The sequence below is a fragment of the Puntigrus tetrazona genome, chromosome 23, assembly GCF_018831695.1.
Source record: "Puntigrus tetrazona isolate hp1 chromosome 23, ASM1883169v1, whole genome shotgun sequence".
NCBI classification, from domain to species: Eukaryota; Metazoa; Chordata; class Actinopteri; order Cypriniformes; family Cyprinidae; genus Puntigrus; species Puntigrus tetrazona.
Genome location: NC_056721.1, coordinates 14,851,152 through 14,867,394, shown reverse-complemented (window position 1 = coordinate 14,867,394; position 16,243 = coordinate 14,851,152). Strand labels below are relative to the sequence as shown.

Below are 16,243 nucleotides of genomic sequence, written 5' to 3'. Positions count from 1 at the left end.
GACCTGAATATTTTAGGGTTGACTCTTGTTGCACACACACACATTACACACCTCACTGCCGTTCTGAGAAGTCGCTCAAAGTGAGCACAAACGGACTTTCAGATGTGAGAGAATGTAATAGATTAGATTATTCTGTCATCATCTCTGCCTCACAGATACAAGGTGAGAGCTCAGGCCTTCAGGGTGTGTATGTGTCTGTCAGTCTGCTTAAGTGTGTGTATGTTTCTGTCCGTTGTGTTCGAGGTGTATGTTTCTGTCTACCCAATACCAAAAACTGCTTGACTCTGGCTTACAGTAGGATCTTTACCAAGGTGTCTACTAGTTCCTGAAGGCGGGACCTGATGGAACGCGAAGCCAAGTGATCAACCTCAGTGAAGAGCAAGAATCAAAGCCACACGCAGTCTCTAGCATGGCACTCATTGGGGTGCTGGAGCTGTTCTGGAACATTCCTGCATATGAGTCTCAGAGTTTGCCTGACTGAAAGCATCCCTCCAGGACCGATTTGTATTCTTCCTTCCTATTAATGCTTAGTACAATTCATAAACTGAGAGAAAGAGGAAGTGTTCTTTTGCTCAAGCTTGATGAAAGACCAAATGAAACCGACTTGTGTGAAGGTTAAAAGAAGTTTAATGATTCGTTTTTAGAAATTCTATACTTCTATCACAAAAACTATTTCACCACCAAAGAAATCAAATGTCTAATATTGTAATATAGTCTGAGCGAGGTGTCAGAATCTGCTTTTTTGCTATCATTTATATTGGTTCAGTTATACATACTAGTTTAATGAGATGTCACAGATGAATGAATGGTTATAGCTTTAACAGAGGCCACAGAGGAAGCACAAAGACTACAAACACACACACACACACACTGCCAATATTTCCACAGTTTCATCTCAGGTACAGGAGTACCTAAGAATTAGTAAGAATGCTACTTTTGTTATGTTAAATTATTTAAATATCTAGATGTATGTTGCCTGTATTATTATCATACACTAAGGAAGAGAGAAAAATGGGATCAGGAGGCACATTATGTTGTCACAGAACATCTCATGTAAAAACAAAAAAATTACATGTCGATAGATGGATAGATAGTTTGATTAATTCTGTCGCATTTTGTGGCATAAGCTGGTTTGTCTTACTTCACATTGAGGATCGGATCACATTGCTTTTATTAAACCTAATTGTGTAATACTGTGAGGCCCTGGTTTATTTAAACTACATTACAACTCCTTCACTGCATCACATTAAAATCTCATATGGGTCCGAAGTCAGGTTTATCATGCCACTTTCATTAAAAAGAAGAGGGAAACTATTCAGTGTGCCGTATTTACCTTCACACCTTAATCAGATGTGGCTCTGTGCACTTCTGAGTAGAATGAGATTAAGCCTCACTGCGTTCTCCTTTCAGGGACGGCGGGGTGATGTAAGATTCAGGCTAGTAGAATGACGAAACGGGTCGACGAATCTTTGATGGAGCTCCATGGAGACCCCGTCACTTCCAGCTGCAGTGTGCTTTGAAGCTTTATGATCCAGCGCACTCGCTCTCTTTCTTCCTCTTGCTCTCGCAACACACATTTTTCTGTATCATATTGTGTCCGTCGCAGCTCTAAGTATATGTCTTTTTCTTTTTATAGATTTGCTGGTCGTGGTGCATTTGGAGTGAGTAAGTTGTGGCCTACAGGTGAGAAATCGTACACTTTATATACCATATTAATTCAACATTGTCAAAAAAATTATTATGAATACTCATTTGTGTCCTGCCGCATAAAACGTTTGTAACTCAATAAGAGTTATTTTTGATCAAATGATTTTGAAAAGCAAAAATATATATAATTTTATATGTATGTAACAGGTGTATAAATATATATGTAACAGTTTGTTTGTGTATAGCATCACATATTTTTTCTGGGCTTAAGCTCTCAGTTTTCTACACACATGCTTTTCCCCATTGAAGCAAACGGCACAGAAAACACCTGTGTTTGAGGTTTAGCTGGAAGAAACCTAATACATATGAAGTTTTTCTTTGTTCTATCATACAATTGTAAGACATTTTCAAATTGCATAACAGAAATATTGAAATGTCTGGTTTCATACAAGTCATTCATGAGGAATTCTTTAGTTTGAGTTGTCAGCTTAACAGTATACAGACTTGTGGCATGTCCAGTCTAGGTATTTGAGACTTCGCTTGGTTGTTTTAGATCAGGTTTCCCTCAGAAATGTTTCAAAATAGTCCCTTTTTCCTGCTCCTCAAAGCCACCAAAACACACAGACACATTAACATGTCCCAGCACACACCTCACGCACTAGCAGTGTTTTGGTGTCAGTGTTAAAGCGATTATCTGTAGTGGGCTCTGGGTGTATTTATGTAGCTAACATTTCCACTGTTAATCCAGTTTGAGTGCTAGTCTCAACAGGCTGAAAGCGAGATGAGACAGAACAGAGACTGGCCTCATGTTAAGTTCTCATTTACTCAGCCTGTCTGATGTTCTATTAGAATAAGGCTCTGAATGTTTAGTTTCTGTTAGTTAAATGTTCTGTAAGTGAATCTTTATGTAATGAGAGTGCGTGGAATGTTCATTCAGATATTACTGAAACAGTCATCCTGAGAAATTACAATTCGTTTTAAGCTAATTGAAAATTCTTCTTATCAGACATTTTGATATTCATGTTTGCGAACAAAATTGATATTAATATTTCACTTTATAAATGCACGTTCCTGGTCATATTGTGAACAATAACAAAAACAAGTCTTTTATTACCTTCCTGAAAGAACTATCGCATATTGTTAACCAACAAACAAAAATGTATAAATGAAATTTTTGCGAACTAGTATTCACATTTAAATATCTAAGATAATAATAATAGATAAGATTAATAAAATGGCATGAAAGTCTTGATCCCCTCAGTGTTTACATTGATTATCCTGTTTCAAATGTAAATACATCACCTTATATTTAAAACTTGTTGTGAACTGAAATGTACATTAATTTATTTAGGCGTTAAAGAGTCTAATTTAATGGTTTTCTAATGTTTATGTGCAGCTCTGAATTCAGCTTCCCATTCAAAAATCACATATTAATTACATCAGTAATTTACTATTTATTATCCCATTGTATTATCTCTCAATACTAGAGCAAGACCAGTGGTCACGGTGGACGCTCAGCTGATTTTGACACCCAGAATTCTCAACCCTGAGGACAAGTCTTGCCGCATACCCAATTCTGATGACATGGTAACCTGGTAAGTGTCAGCCACAATTATTCAGTGCTAGTTACTGAAGTTACTGACGCAAAGAGTGACTTTTATGTACTACAAAAACAAAAACATTTAAAGTTCATGTTTTGATTTATCTCTTCTTGATGAAGTGTTCGGCTGGTGGGACAGAAATGTTGATCTTTAGTCCTGGTTAAGGGTAAACCAAAGCAGTCTGGGCCAAAGAGCTATGACTGACTGGGAGGTTTAAAACCATGTGGTCTGTAGTACCACATTACAGCAGTTTTTGTCCTTCTCTGTGGTAAAACTAAGTGTTTCTGGAAGTCTCAGTGCATTCCTCTAAACCACGCAAACATACACACAACCCTGCATTCTTACCCCTTGTGTGGATGGACATTGTGTCCCACAAGCAGTTTTTGGGCCCCGTGACCGTAAACATACCAGATCTGTTTGGCTGCTTGGGGTGCATGTGCCTGTGTGTTAGGGTTGGCGAGAGGAAGAAAGAACTGGAGGTTTTGGAGAGACAAACGAAAGAACTAAAGTGTGGAATTCTGCAATAACAAGAGAGACAGTAAAATAAATGTACAAACTCTGGTTGGAAATAAAAGAGACAGAGAGAAACTTTGAATCACACAGATGAGCACAGAGAAACAAAACAAGACAGAGAACACAGCTTAAAAGAGATCCAGAGGATGAAAAAAAACACCACCAAAGTTAAAGAATTACTTCACTACCAGAATAAAAATTTCCTGATAATTTAATCACCCCATGTCATCCAAGATGTTCAGGTCTGTCTTTCTTTAGTCTAAAAGAATTTAAGGTTTTTGAGGTAAACATTTCAGGAGTTTTCTCCATGTATTGGACCTTAACAAGGACAGATGGGGTTGAAGGTCCAAATAGCAGTTTCAGTGCTGCTTCAAAGGACTGTACATAATCCCAGCCAAGTAATAAGGATCTTATCTAGCAAACTGATCTGTCATTTACCAAAAAGAAAAAAAAAGGCAAAATCACGCAGTCTTTAGATGGACAGATCGTTAACAGCTGGTCTATGTGGTAATACAGCACAACGGTCAGGACATCCAAATGCTTGCCTATTTTTCATCGTCCTCAAATATGACTTATCTGAAAAAACTATTAGCAACTTTGGCCACAATATATGCAATATTGAAGTGACTGTGAACTGTTTCTAGTTTAATTTGGACATATATTAAATGTTAAAAAACTGTCTACATATATGCAGAGTGTAAAAGTATGTTAAAAAACCACACACACACACAAGGGTGCCATTAATACTCTGAGGAGTGGGCAGTAATTACAAATGGCAGATGGGCGGCCGAGTCAGAAAAGTTGCAGTGGGGTCAAAGCAGGGGTCGGTGGGGTCAACCTCCGGGCAGTGGAGTGTTTGTACGTGCGTGCTTATGTGCTTACCATTGCCACGGGGGAAGAGAACTAACAAGGCATCATTAAATTATGTATAGTGGAGCCATTTCCTCCCTTAAATATGCATACTCCCTCTCCCTTCGCTCTCGCTGCACATCGCACACGTGACTTCGGCTGTGCGTTTTAAAAAGTACCACTACCTGGAGGGGTCATGGCAGGGTTTGCTTGGTTAGAGCACAATGCACAATGCTGGATTCCATCAAGCACGGCCTCATGGGTATTTCGTGTTGTTCATGAGGCACAGCATCCAGCTGTTTATCGCTAATTTAAACTCAGACACGCTCAATGCTGTGTGTGTGGGGGGAGGCTAATGGGGTGTTTCTGATTAGACATATTTGGGTTATATGGAATGCTATGCATCGGATTGGTACTTTGGGCCATTAAGACTGCAGTTGTGAGTCCCTGAGCACAGATATCATTACACGTTCAACATAGCGGAAATACAGTTATTGAGCACCAGATGGAGAGGTGTAAGCTGCGTTTTTATGCGCTCCCACCTTGCAACATGTTTGTGATAGAGTAGCATGTTTTAAACCCTCCGTCCTTGTTCTATTTGTGTTTCTTTGCAAATGAATGGCTAGTTTTACACACAAAAGCCCTGCAGCAAATGAACTGCCATCTTTAGATTCCAGTAAATTACTTGTGCGGCCCATAGCTGGAACATCCTGTGTTGTTTGTGTGGATGTGTTTGCATATTAGACTTTATATAAAATGCTGTTAGAATTTTTAAATACAATAAATTATTTGTATAAGATCTTTTGAGAAAATGAGAGAATGGTTTTGTCCTTTTTTTACTGGCATCAACAGGAAGTCACTCTTGGGCCAATCTAATTGCTGGCCTCTATTACTAGACTATTAAAGAGAGGGAGGGATAGAGAGATGAAGCAAGGAAAGGACAGATGGACAAGAAAAAAAGGCAAATTCGATTAAGTAATTAAATATTGAGGAGCACAGGTCCCCTTAGCGTCCCAAGTCTCCATTCAGCTCCATCTATAAACACTCCACCCATATTAACAATCCTAAATGTTGTCAGTGCTTTTAGGTTATGATGTCAAGTTATGGTGTACTAAATGTCTCTTTCACTCTTTATTTCTTTCTCTCAGTCTGTCAGTAAATGTGTGTGCAAAGATCTCTGGGAATGGTATTCCTGATCATGTAGGTAAGTGCATTTATTTTTCTGTCAAATAGATTGTTTGAGTAAATGGATATAGTCTCATCAACAAATGTCTTGAAGAAATTTATTTGGCTAATTATATGTGAAATGGATTTTTTTTTTTTTTAAATATCTGTTAAAAGGTACTTGCAAGTAAATGAAATAGACATCCCATAAAGCATCCCAATTGACTTACACCAATCAGGTTTGACCATAATATATAAAACTATTAACTTTAAATTTTTTACTTTACATTTTTTTAAAGATGTGTACTTCTATTAAATTAAACTGAAGTGACAAAGATGTGTATGATGCTACAAAATTGTATATTTCAAATAAAAGCTTTTGAACATTCTGTTCATCAAAATGTATAATTTCTCAAACATATTAAGCAGCAGAACAACAAATGTTTATGAGCAAAAATTCAGCATGTAGGAGTGATTTTTTTTAATGATATCAATACAGAATGGCTGCTGAAAATTTTGCTTTTCCGTTAGAAAACAGTTATGTTAAATAGAAACAATCTTTCACAAAAAATGAACAAATATATATATATATATATATATATATATATATATATATATATATATATATATATACAAACAGCTTTTACAGTTGTTTCCAGAGTAACAGGAAAAAGAATGAGACTTCTAGAACTGTCATGCTGCACTCTGCATAATAATGAAAGAAAATGATTTCATCATCTAATACACATTGTCTCATGGTGCTTGCTGACAGGGATATTTTATAGTTTTCACTTCTATGTGTTGTGCTCGGTGTGAGTTTGTGCCTCTCAGCACTTGCTGAACATCTGTATGTAAGTGGCTTCAGTAATGGCCAAAATGGAGAAGGTGCCAAACTCAGTTAAACCAACAGGCAATAAAAAGCCTCTTTCCCAGCACTTCTGAAAGCAGGCCTGTTAAAAATCAGTGCGTATGGTTTCGGAGATGACAAAGAACAGGTGTAGCTGTGTGAGTGTGTGTGAGGTACACGTTTGTTGGAAGAAGCATTTGATTGTTGTTCAGAAGCCCTGGTCATTAACCTGTAGGAACGTGCAATTTTTATGGTCCAAAACCTGTTTGGTCCGAGCAGAAATTGCAGGAATTAGAGTCTGAAAAGGTGGAGCTAACAATAGCATGGCTGTCTTTCTCTTTCTCTCTCTCTCAGCTCTGAGAATGGACCTGCAGCTGGATTGGCTGAAGCAGCGGAGCAGTTAAGAGGATCTTGTTCATGGATTCCCACCAGCACCAGAGAAGCCAGCAGTTGGTTGTGGGTCAAGGGGACCGCCAGCATTGCCACAACTACTCTGTTTACCTGCTGGGTGAGCCTTATAGTCCACACACAGCACAGAACAATGTTGAACTGGCCTCGTTCCTCATGATAAATTTTTTATCTTTACTACAACTGAACCCATGAGAAAGTTAATTGTGAGCCAAACCGAGCTCCTAGTGCAACATGGCTCATCTGGACGAAATAAGCAATGTGAGAAACGCCTGTGAGAGTGTGTCTCAAAAATGAGACCAAAAACCCTGCTGGGCCGAGGTGACACAGGAGTTGAAGTCTGGGTGTCTTAAGTCTTAACACACACAGGCCATGGGAAATACTTCTATTTGCCAACTCAATTTAACTTATTAAATCTCAGGCAACATGACAGATGTAAGCACAACATCGCACAACATAAGAACAGAAATTAGAAACATGAAATTATTAAATAAGAATAATGCATCTGGTCATTATTTATTAATCATTACTAACATATCATTATTATTATTATAATTATTAAATAAAAAGTTTGATTTTCTTTTACAAATATCCAACAACATGAATTATCATTATTTTATTGTAATATTATATATTATTATAGTAGATATACTAATAATTATTATTAATAATAATAATATATTTTGAATTATTTTGCTATACTATGTGACAGATATAAAGCATAAACACCCACACATAAAAATAAATTTGATCATTTTAAATATATAAAATGTTCGTATTGTGATTCTTAATAATTATAATATACATCTGTATTAAATAACTATTACATGCAAACATTTATTTTATAGTTTTTTATTTTAAGTTCATGATTAAAAAAAAAAAAAAAAAAAAATATATATATATATATATATATATATATATATATATATATATAGCTGAATCTAAAAAAATGCAAAAAATATTTTGAGTAAATATTTGTGTGGGTAACAATTTGAATATGTGTGCAAATAATGAGTGTGTTTTTATGCAGCAGCATCACACTATAACAGCCTGGCAACCTTTCTATTCTAAAGCTTTTTCAAATCCTCGTAACTTAATAAATAATTAGATTTACTGCCCTTGGACCTCAGGGGCAATAATGAGTCATACAGCTAGGATTTTCTCTGTCATGTAAAGGAAACAGATTGATGTCAAAGGACGAAGATAATCAAAAGAGTAGAAAAGGTGAAACTAGGATGAGAGGAAGAGTAATTCAGTTCTGTTTGCAATGTCTGTCTATCTGCTGCGTGCAGGATGAGGAGAGTTCAGAGATAAACTGAGTCCTATCAGCGTGACACTGAACTACAGTCTGGACCAGAACTCTCCTCCACCTGGCCTACAGCTGCGGCCCATTTTGGACCACTACAGCAAGACCTTCCACCACGAGCAGGTCTGCGTGCAGCATGAATGTTTTGCATTGTTTGTGAGATGCTGCATGTGTGCATTCATATGCGCTTTACTAATTCAATTAGAACCACATGACATACAGAATTTAAATAAGGTTGTTTTTTTTAAATGAAAATCATGACAACATCTTCTTGCCTGATAAACATAGTTAAGTAGAGAGAAAGTAAAACATAAGTTCATTTCAGTGAACAAACAATCCAAAAAAACGGAAAGAGATGATTTTTTTTCTCTCCCTTAGGCAAACATCCTGTTGGACTGTGGAGAAGACAACATGTGCATCCCAGATCTCAAACTGTCTGCTAAAATGTGAGTCAATGGGTCTGATGCAATGCACCAGTACAGTATATGTGGGTTCCATTTAACAATTGTTTTATGTGCAGTGTTTTATCATTATTCAGTTTGGTAATGTTTTATAGAAAGTCATTCTTTGATTTTGGCCTTATATAAGAGGTTTTTTACATGCAGGTTTGATCATTTATTTTTATAGGGATCAGACTGAACTTATAATCGGGGATGACAACTTGCTTATGTTGACCATTAATGCAGCCAATGAGGGCGAGGGGGCATATGAGGCGGAGCTTCGTGTGACCCTTCCACCAGAGGCAGACTACATTGGTGTGGAACGCAAACGTGAGGTAAAAATTACCCACTATCCTTTGTTACTGTACATATACTGTATGTATACTATATATTGTACTGTAATGTCTAATGCATGTTAAGGCTGGGTTTTAGAGTAACACAGCAGGACTAGACAGTAAAAACAACTTGAGTTTTGCCTTGTAGCTCAAATTTGGAGACTATTGACTTAACCTGACCTGTAGTTAACCCTAACTTTCATTGACCCAATAGAGCAAAAAGCGGTTAATGTGTGTGTGTTTATGTGTGTGGGTGACTGGATATAGAAGTTAATTAATATTGCATTTAGCAAAAAGTACTTTGTATGATGTCTTTTATTTATAGTTTCTCTGATCATAGAAGGTTTATTTTAGTCTCAGACTCTCATTGCTTTGTTTGGATTATGACTCACTCATTGTATTCACTTCCAGAAAACAGCTGCATGAGTTTATTTTGCTTATTATAGTGCAGAAATAATTAGCATTTAGTATGAATATTAGATGCAATATAGACTATTTATCTATCTATCTATCTATCTATCTATCTATCTATCTATCTATCTATCTATCTGTCTGTCTGTCTGTAAAATCTATTCATCATACTCTCTATAGTTCGATCATTCTGTACTATTCAAGACTAAAACGGCGTTTTATTGCATTGCACCTGGTCATGACACAGTGTAATGTGAGCTCAGGTCTTGTGAAACATCAGATTTGCTAAAAAACGTTAAATCCATCATGGTAAAATGCTAAATCTGTAATCCATTCTGACTCAGAGTTAAAAACACAAACACGAGTTCTACAGTGTCTTTGATGTAGTAATGAGGCAGGAATGCAGTGAATGTTGATCTAATTATGGGTAGAGTTTCTTATTAGCCGTGGTCTAAAACATGCCTCATGTCTAGGTGTACTCTGTAATGCATTGCTGAGATCTAACAGTCTGTTTATCTCATTTCATATAGTCCTACATTCACTTATCTTTTTTCATATCTTTGGCTGTCTGTCAGTCAGTCGTTCGTGCATCGCTGCGTCTTCCCGCATGAGACACTGGCGCTCCGTGGCACCAACCGCAAAAGATCCGATCGCTCTATGTCTGTCAGTTATGAGTTTAACAGATGCAATGTATAGCTGGTAATTGCAGCACGTGTTTGAGAGTGGCTCTTAATGCAATTTGCACAAGTACATTAGCTGCTCTTCTGGGAACAGACTGGTTACGGTTTGACTCTGTTTTGGTGAGAGGAAGTGGTTGCCAGAGGAGGGAGATGGAGGAAAAGAGAGACTGATGTAGGGGTTGACGAGACGACAGGAGGAGGGCCTCAGTGATGTATGAAGTGATTACTATCAGGGAATACATCATGTATTTTCTCTCTCTTGTTTCCTTTCCTCTGTATCTCTCTTGACCCTCCAGAGACCTGTTTTCATTGGCTCATGCTAGTTATTGACTGGGTTTATTATTGCCCGGTTTTGTGTTAAGCGATTTTATTTCTTTATTACATTTTTTTAATTATTATCTGTTTGTGTTCCTCAGACATTCATGTTTTGTTTTATATTTCATACTGAAGAGCTGAAATCTTTTTTTTCTCTCTGTCTCAGGATCTTCAGCGGCTGAACTGTGAACACAGGACAGAGAATGACACCAGAGTTGTGGTTTGTGATCTGGGAAACCCAATGGTGGCTGACACAAACGTAAGAGCCATCAGCTTTGGTTAATATGATGTAATGTCTGCATGAATGAAGTGAGCAAAACACACAACACTGTAGTAGTAGTACGATGACGTGAATGCTTGGCTTTGCAAGTGTGTGGTACATGCTTACATTATAGACATATGGTGAATGATGTGCTTTCTTGCATTACGTTGATGGTAACAAACCTCAGCACTCATGGGAGAGATAGGGTTTCTCTCAAATGTCTGTGTCATTAAACCAGATATGTTATCATTTAGGTAGCAAACTATAAACCTAACTAACTTGCTCAGCAATCTTCATTTCAAACAGTTAAAGATTTTTTTGCAGAAGCGCTGAAAATTCAATACATATTTAGGTTGCATTATAAATTGGATTTTGATGCATTAATCAACACATAATATTGGACTTTTGTTCATATGAGTGTGCATAGGTTGTATTCTTGCATACTTGCATATATTCAGTGACAGCTTGAATCCCTCAATGCACTAACATAAATGAGCAGGACAGAGGATTTTAGAGAGCTGAGAAGAGAGTAAGATAACATATCAGTTTGCCCTTTAATAGCCACATATTTAGCAGCACTGTCAGTTTGCTGAGACTTTGGGCCCTGTATGAGACACCTGCCGATGAATCGCACACACACACACACACACATACACATAAACACATATCTCTTGATCCCGTTCAACCAAAACAGGATGCTGAAACTAAGGATTCAGCTGAATATTTTATTGCTAATGAAACCAAAGATTAAACACTAAACCCATTCAAAATTTTGGATAATTCGGGTCAGTTTACCCAAAAATGAAAATTCTGTCATCATTTTCTCACCCAGGTCACCATTGACTCCCATAGTATTTTTTTCAGTTACATTTTTTGGAAAACTGTCTATTATCAATAATGTGAATAATAAATAATTTCACAGTATTGCTGTTTTTAATAAATAAATGAAACAGATAAACTCTGGACACAAGTCTAATTTAGGAAATAAAAATATATATAATTTATACTTTATCATTTACATTTAATAATGTTTTTTTTTTTTTTTTTAATTTGGTTTTTCCATTTTTCACTTTTTAAACATAAACCTCACTATTTTGGCTCAAAACAAGAAATTCTTGGTCGTATCTCGTGTTAGTTGTACACAAAAATCACTAAAATATCAAGGAAATATTTTTTTGCTGTGGAACACTTAATTATCTATCCATCCAAAAGACGGAAACTATGTTTCTGTGTATGTCCTTACTAACCCAGATGTTTTTTAAGACCGCTTGCCTACTGGCCCCGTGGACCCTCGAGAATGTAGCTGTTATACAGATGTGTTCATTCATGTGCCATTAAGGACAAATATACGTCTCCCCGATGATATGAGCATGTGTGTTGACTAAAGAGAAAACACATTTTTTCTGCACAGTTAATAGTTTGATCATTTTTGTGCGTTGCGCAGTTTTCTTCTCCTTCTCTCCTCTCTCTCTTTCTTCCCTACCTCTTTCTTCCCCGTTTGTCTGTCAGGTTGATGTTGAACATTGTTAATGAGAGTCTGGAAAACAAAACAGCGGGGAGAGAGAAAAAGTGGAATGATGGAGTGAGTGTGTGAAGGGAGGGTGTAAACACATTGGGACACAGTTTGAGGTTCAGTCTAAACACACTCTCCATCTATTTACCAGTTACCATGACAACCCGTCTCCAGCAATCCCAAATATCTCAGCCTGGGGTGCACTTATAACAGTCACAAAATGCACTCTTGACCTGTCACATATACTACTTAACACAGCATCCTGCATCTCATACACACACAAACAAACACACATATTCACATAGTCCAGAATATTTATTATTATTTTCAATTACAAATAAATGTACAGTGTTTTGTTGTTATCGTTGTTGTTTGCTATTTCTACCAGTAGAAAATTGTGAATAGCTTAATAACATTTATAAAAGGACTCTCTGTCTCTCTCATCAGTTTCCCATTTCCTCAAAGCCCTCCAGGTGCACTGTTCATTAGGCTCCAGTCCTCTTCATACCTGCTTCATCCATACTGAGCATGTACCTTTCATTAAAAGTAGGGAAGATTAAATTGTATAATTATCCTAAATTGATATATACAGCTGTACTTTATTTTTTTTAGTTGTAGGAGAAATTTTGTGACTTGGACGCAGTTCAAGACATAATATATTTTGGAACATATTATTAAAGCTTCTACATCTAAAAAGTGGCTATTTACATCTAAAATCTTAGCTGGCTGGATATAAATGAATGAATCTGAGTTACAATAACAATGGTCAGTTGTTTTTGTGAATCCATGTATAGCGTTTAATTCATCGAGCACATGGAAATTGATTTCAACATGTCTACTGTTGAGCAACAAATATAGATTTTTGTGTGGTTAAATATAATGAACTGAATATAATATCTAAAGTATAAATTACCAAAATAAAGGTACCAGAAGAGAAAAATTCAACTTAAAAGAACCTTTTGTGCAATTAAAATTTCCCTTTGAGTTTCTTCATGGAACCACAGATGGCAATGAATATCTATTTTTTAATTGTATAGTATTATTTACTAAATTATTGACTTTCTCCTGTTTCTGGGCATTCATTTTTGTTATGTATCTGACACACATACCTGCATCTTTATTAGCCAGTTTACTCCTCTCCTCTTTTGTTTGTTTGGATTGCAGTGCTTGTTAAAGCAATTGAAACGTAATTCGTCTGTAATTTGATGCATAGCTGGTAAATGCTTTGGCTCGAACAGTGCCAGCTCACTGAGAGCGGAGGCAGGGCAGAGAGGTTTATGACTGCGTTTACTACCGCAGGTCAAAAGATTATGCTGCTCATAAAATATAAATCAGAACATCACAACTGAATAGGCAAAAAATTTTACCTGAGGATGGGTGTGCAATATGAACCTGTGGTTCTTATTGCACACAACTGTATTAGTCAGTGTGTGTGTGTGTGTGTGTGTGTGTGTGTGTGTGTATAGTCAATTGGCTGTATACTCAGAGGTCTGTGTTTTATGTCGAGTTGGCCTGTCACAGCGATGGATTGTAGGCTTGGATTAGAGCTTGTGGATTCATTCTGAGTGTCAGCATGTAAAATGCATAGGGAGCCAAAAAGAAAAATATATTTTTTTGTTGTTACAGTACTTTCTTCTGTCAAAGCCATTCATATGAATGACTACACACTGCACCTTGTATTTTCCTTTACCTTGTAATTTTATTTAAGTGTTATTATTTATTATTATTAATATATTATTTAATAATATATACTTTTTATAACTTTCATTTTAATGTAAGTTTTAGTCAGTTTAGTTTAGTTTTAGTTCTTTTGACGTTATTATTAGTTTTTCTATATAGATGCAATTTATTTGGTTTCATTTTAGTAAACATTTAGGTAACATTTGAAATTATAATTAATTTTTTGAAAGATTTAAATAATATTTATTTCAACTTTCTGTAAGTTACAGAAATCAGTTTTCTTTTTTTTTACTATAGTTATAGTTAATCATGATAAGACATGCAGTAAAACGTGAATTTGCTATGCCTTGAAAGTGCACAATTACTGCTTTTTGACAAAATATGTTTAGGGTTCAAATCACGTCATATGTAGTGAACAATTCTTGGCAATCAGCTAACTTTTATTTCAAACAGTGCCGTTTATAGGTTTTTGAATATGAATTCTTCATTCTTTAATATACATGAGGAGCAGGATCTAAATGACAGATAAACCTATTCTCATTTGTTTCTGGTTAGTATTAGCACTGACTACTTTTTTATCTGAATAACGGGGTAGTTCGGAACCTGTTTGGAAACAATCATTAAAGAAATAAAAGTTCTGTTGTCATTTACATGCCGTTCCAAAATCCAAACTTGTGCGAATGTCTTTGTTCAGAAGAGAAAGCGAGTTGTTTGGCTCTGTGACCTGTTAACATGTTCCAGATTCGGAGACAGGCTTCGTCATGGAGCCTCCAGGGTTAAACCCACATGGGCCAAATTATCGTGGCACCAGCCGAGGAGGGTGACAAGGCCTCAGATCCCCCACCTCACATACAACAAGCGAAATAAGAAACACGTCATGAACTCGCACTCACAGAACACTCACACACCGTCGTCACTGGTGTCATAAAATAGTCGTACCACACATGGAATCAGTGTGTAGCCTGTGATCAAATGCAGTATGTTTTTTACTTATTTTCTGTTTTCTTCCTTTTTTCAAAACTTTCCAAACTATCCTCTCATAGCCCATAAAACGGAAGTCATAACCATGTGGTGCAGCTCATTCATCACAAATAGGGCATCACAGGACCAGTGTGCACAAAATATGTTAGACGCACCACTTCAAACAGTATTAGCCAGAGTTTTATACAAACCTATTCTCTGAAGTAGAAACCAGTTAGACTTTCAGGTTTGTAGAAGCGAAGAAAGAAATTAAAGACATTTAAAATGTACGGTTTTTGTAATAAAAATATTAGGCCCAAATATTAGAACAATTTTTTCACCCTTAATAAGAATAAAATCTGTATATTAGAATGATTTCTGAAAGATGAGGTGAGACCGAGTTTGTTATATTTTGTTTTGTATTTTTGTACATTTAAAGACTTTCTTTCACCTTAAAAAATCAGGGTTAACTGCTTCAATGATGTCTTTAGCTTTCTGGGCCTTGAAAGTGATAGTTGTGTGGGATGTGAATGGAGGGACAGAAACCTCTTCCATTTCATTACATATATCTTCATTTGTGCTTTAAAGATGAACGGAAGTCAAACAGATTTAGAATTTCAATTTTGGGTGAACTATTACTTTAAGGACAGGAAGTCATCAGAAGTGCTGTCCATAAAGCATTGTCTCTTTTGGCTCTTAATTAAAAAAACAAAAGAAATTTCTCCGTCTACCTAATGTGAATCTTCTTTTTTAATTCAAAATGCATTAAATTCACTGGTAGTGTTAAAATGGCTGTGTAAATGTCTTTTGTAAGCCATAATTCACAAATCGGACATGACTCGCCCCATCTATTGCTCTCACTGTGGTATTCAGTAAAGAAAGTTTCATGCTCTGTAAAATGAAACGCACTGAATGAGTTTATTGTTTCACCGACTCCTACCCATTTGAGTTAATGTCACATTAGGGTGATATAGATTCACAGAATTTGGCAGCCAGTTAATGGCTTTAGTCTCTATCCACAGCACCTCGAACAGAAAGGATTTTCCAGCGTCTTTCAAGCAATAAAATTATTTCTTGAGAGAGTGGGCCGATATTTTAGGCGTGATACACTCCTGATGACACTGTAAATAATAGATTGACAGGCTTATTTGTGGCTTACGTTATTCTTTGTTTTCAGTCAAGTGCACGAGCCAGCCATTTTCCTGCTTCCTGGATGCACTCTGCCCAGCTTTACTTAGTCAATCTGTAATCCATCTGAAAAACGCCGTTGCACATATGCATTCAAACACAGCGCTTTTGATGTCTATGTTTA

At 36.4% G+C, this 16,243-nt stretch overlaps 1 protein-coding gene and 1 pseudogene across 6 annotated transcripts in view; both read left to right on the top strand.

The window, feature by feature from the left end:
* The window catches only part of LOC122328902 (sushi, von Willebrand factor type A, EGF and pentraxin domain-containing protein 1-like), a 502,117-nt gene that overhangs the window by 320,513 nt on the left and 165,361 nt on the right, over positions 1-16,243 (top strand). The gene's annotated exons all lie outside the window — the stretch shown is intronic.
* The window catches only part of LOC122329129, a 29,794-nt pseudogene continuing 14,996 nt past the window's right edge, over positions 1,446-16,243 (top strand).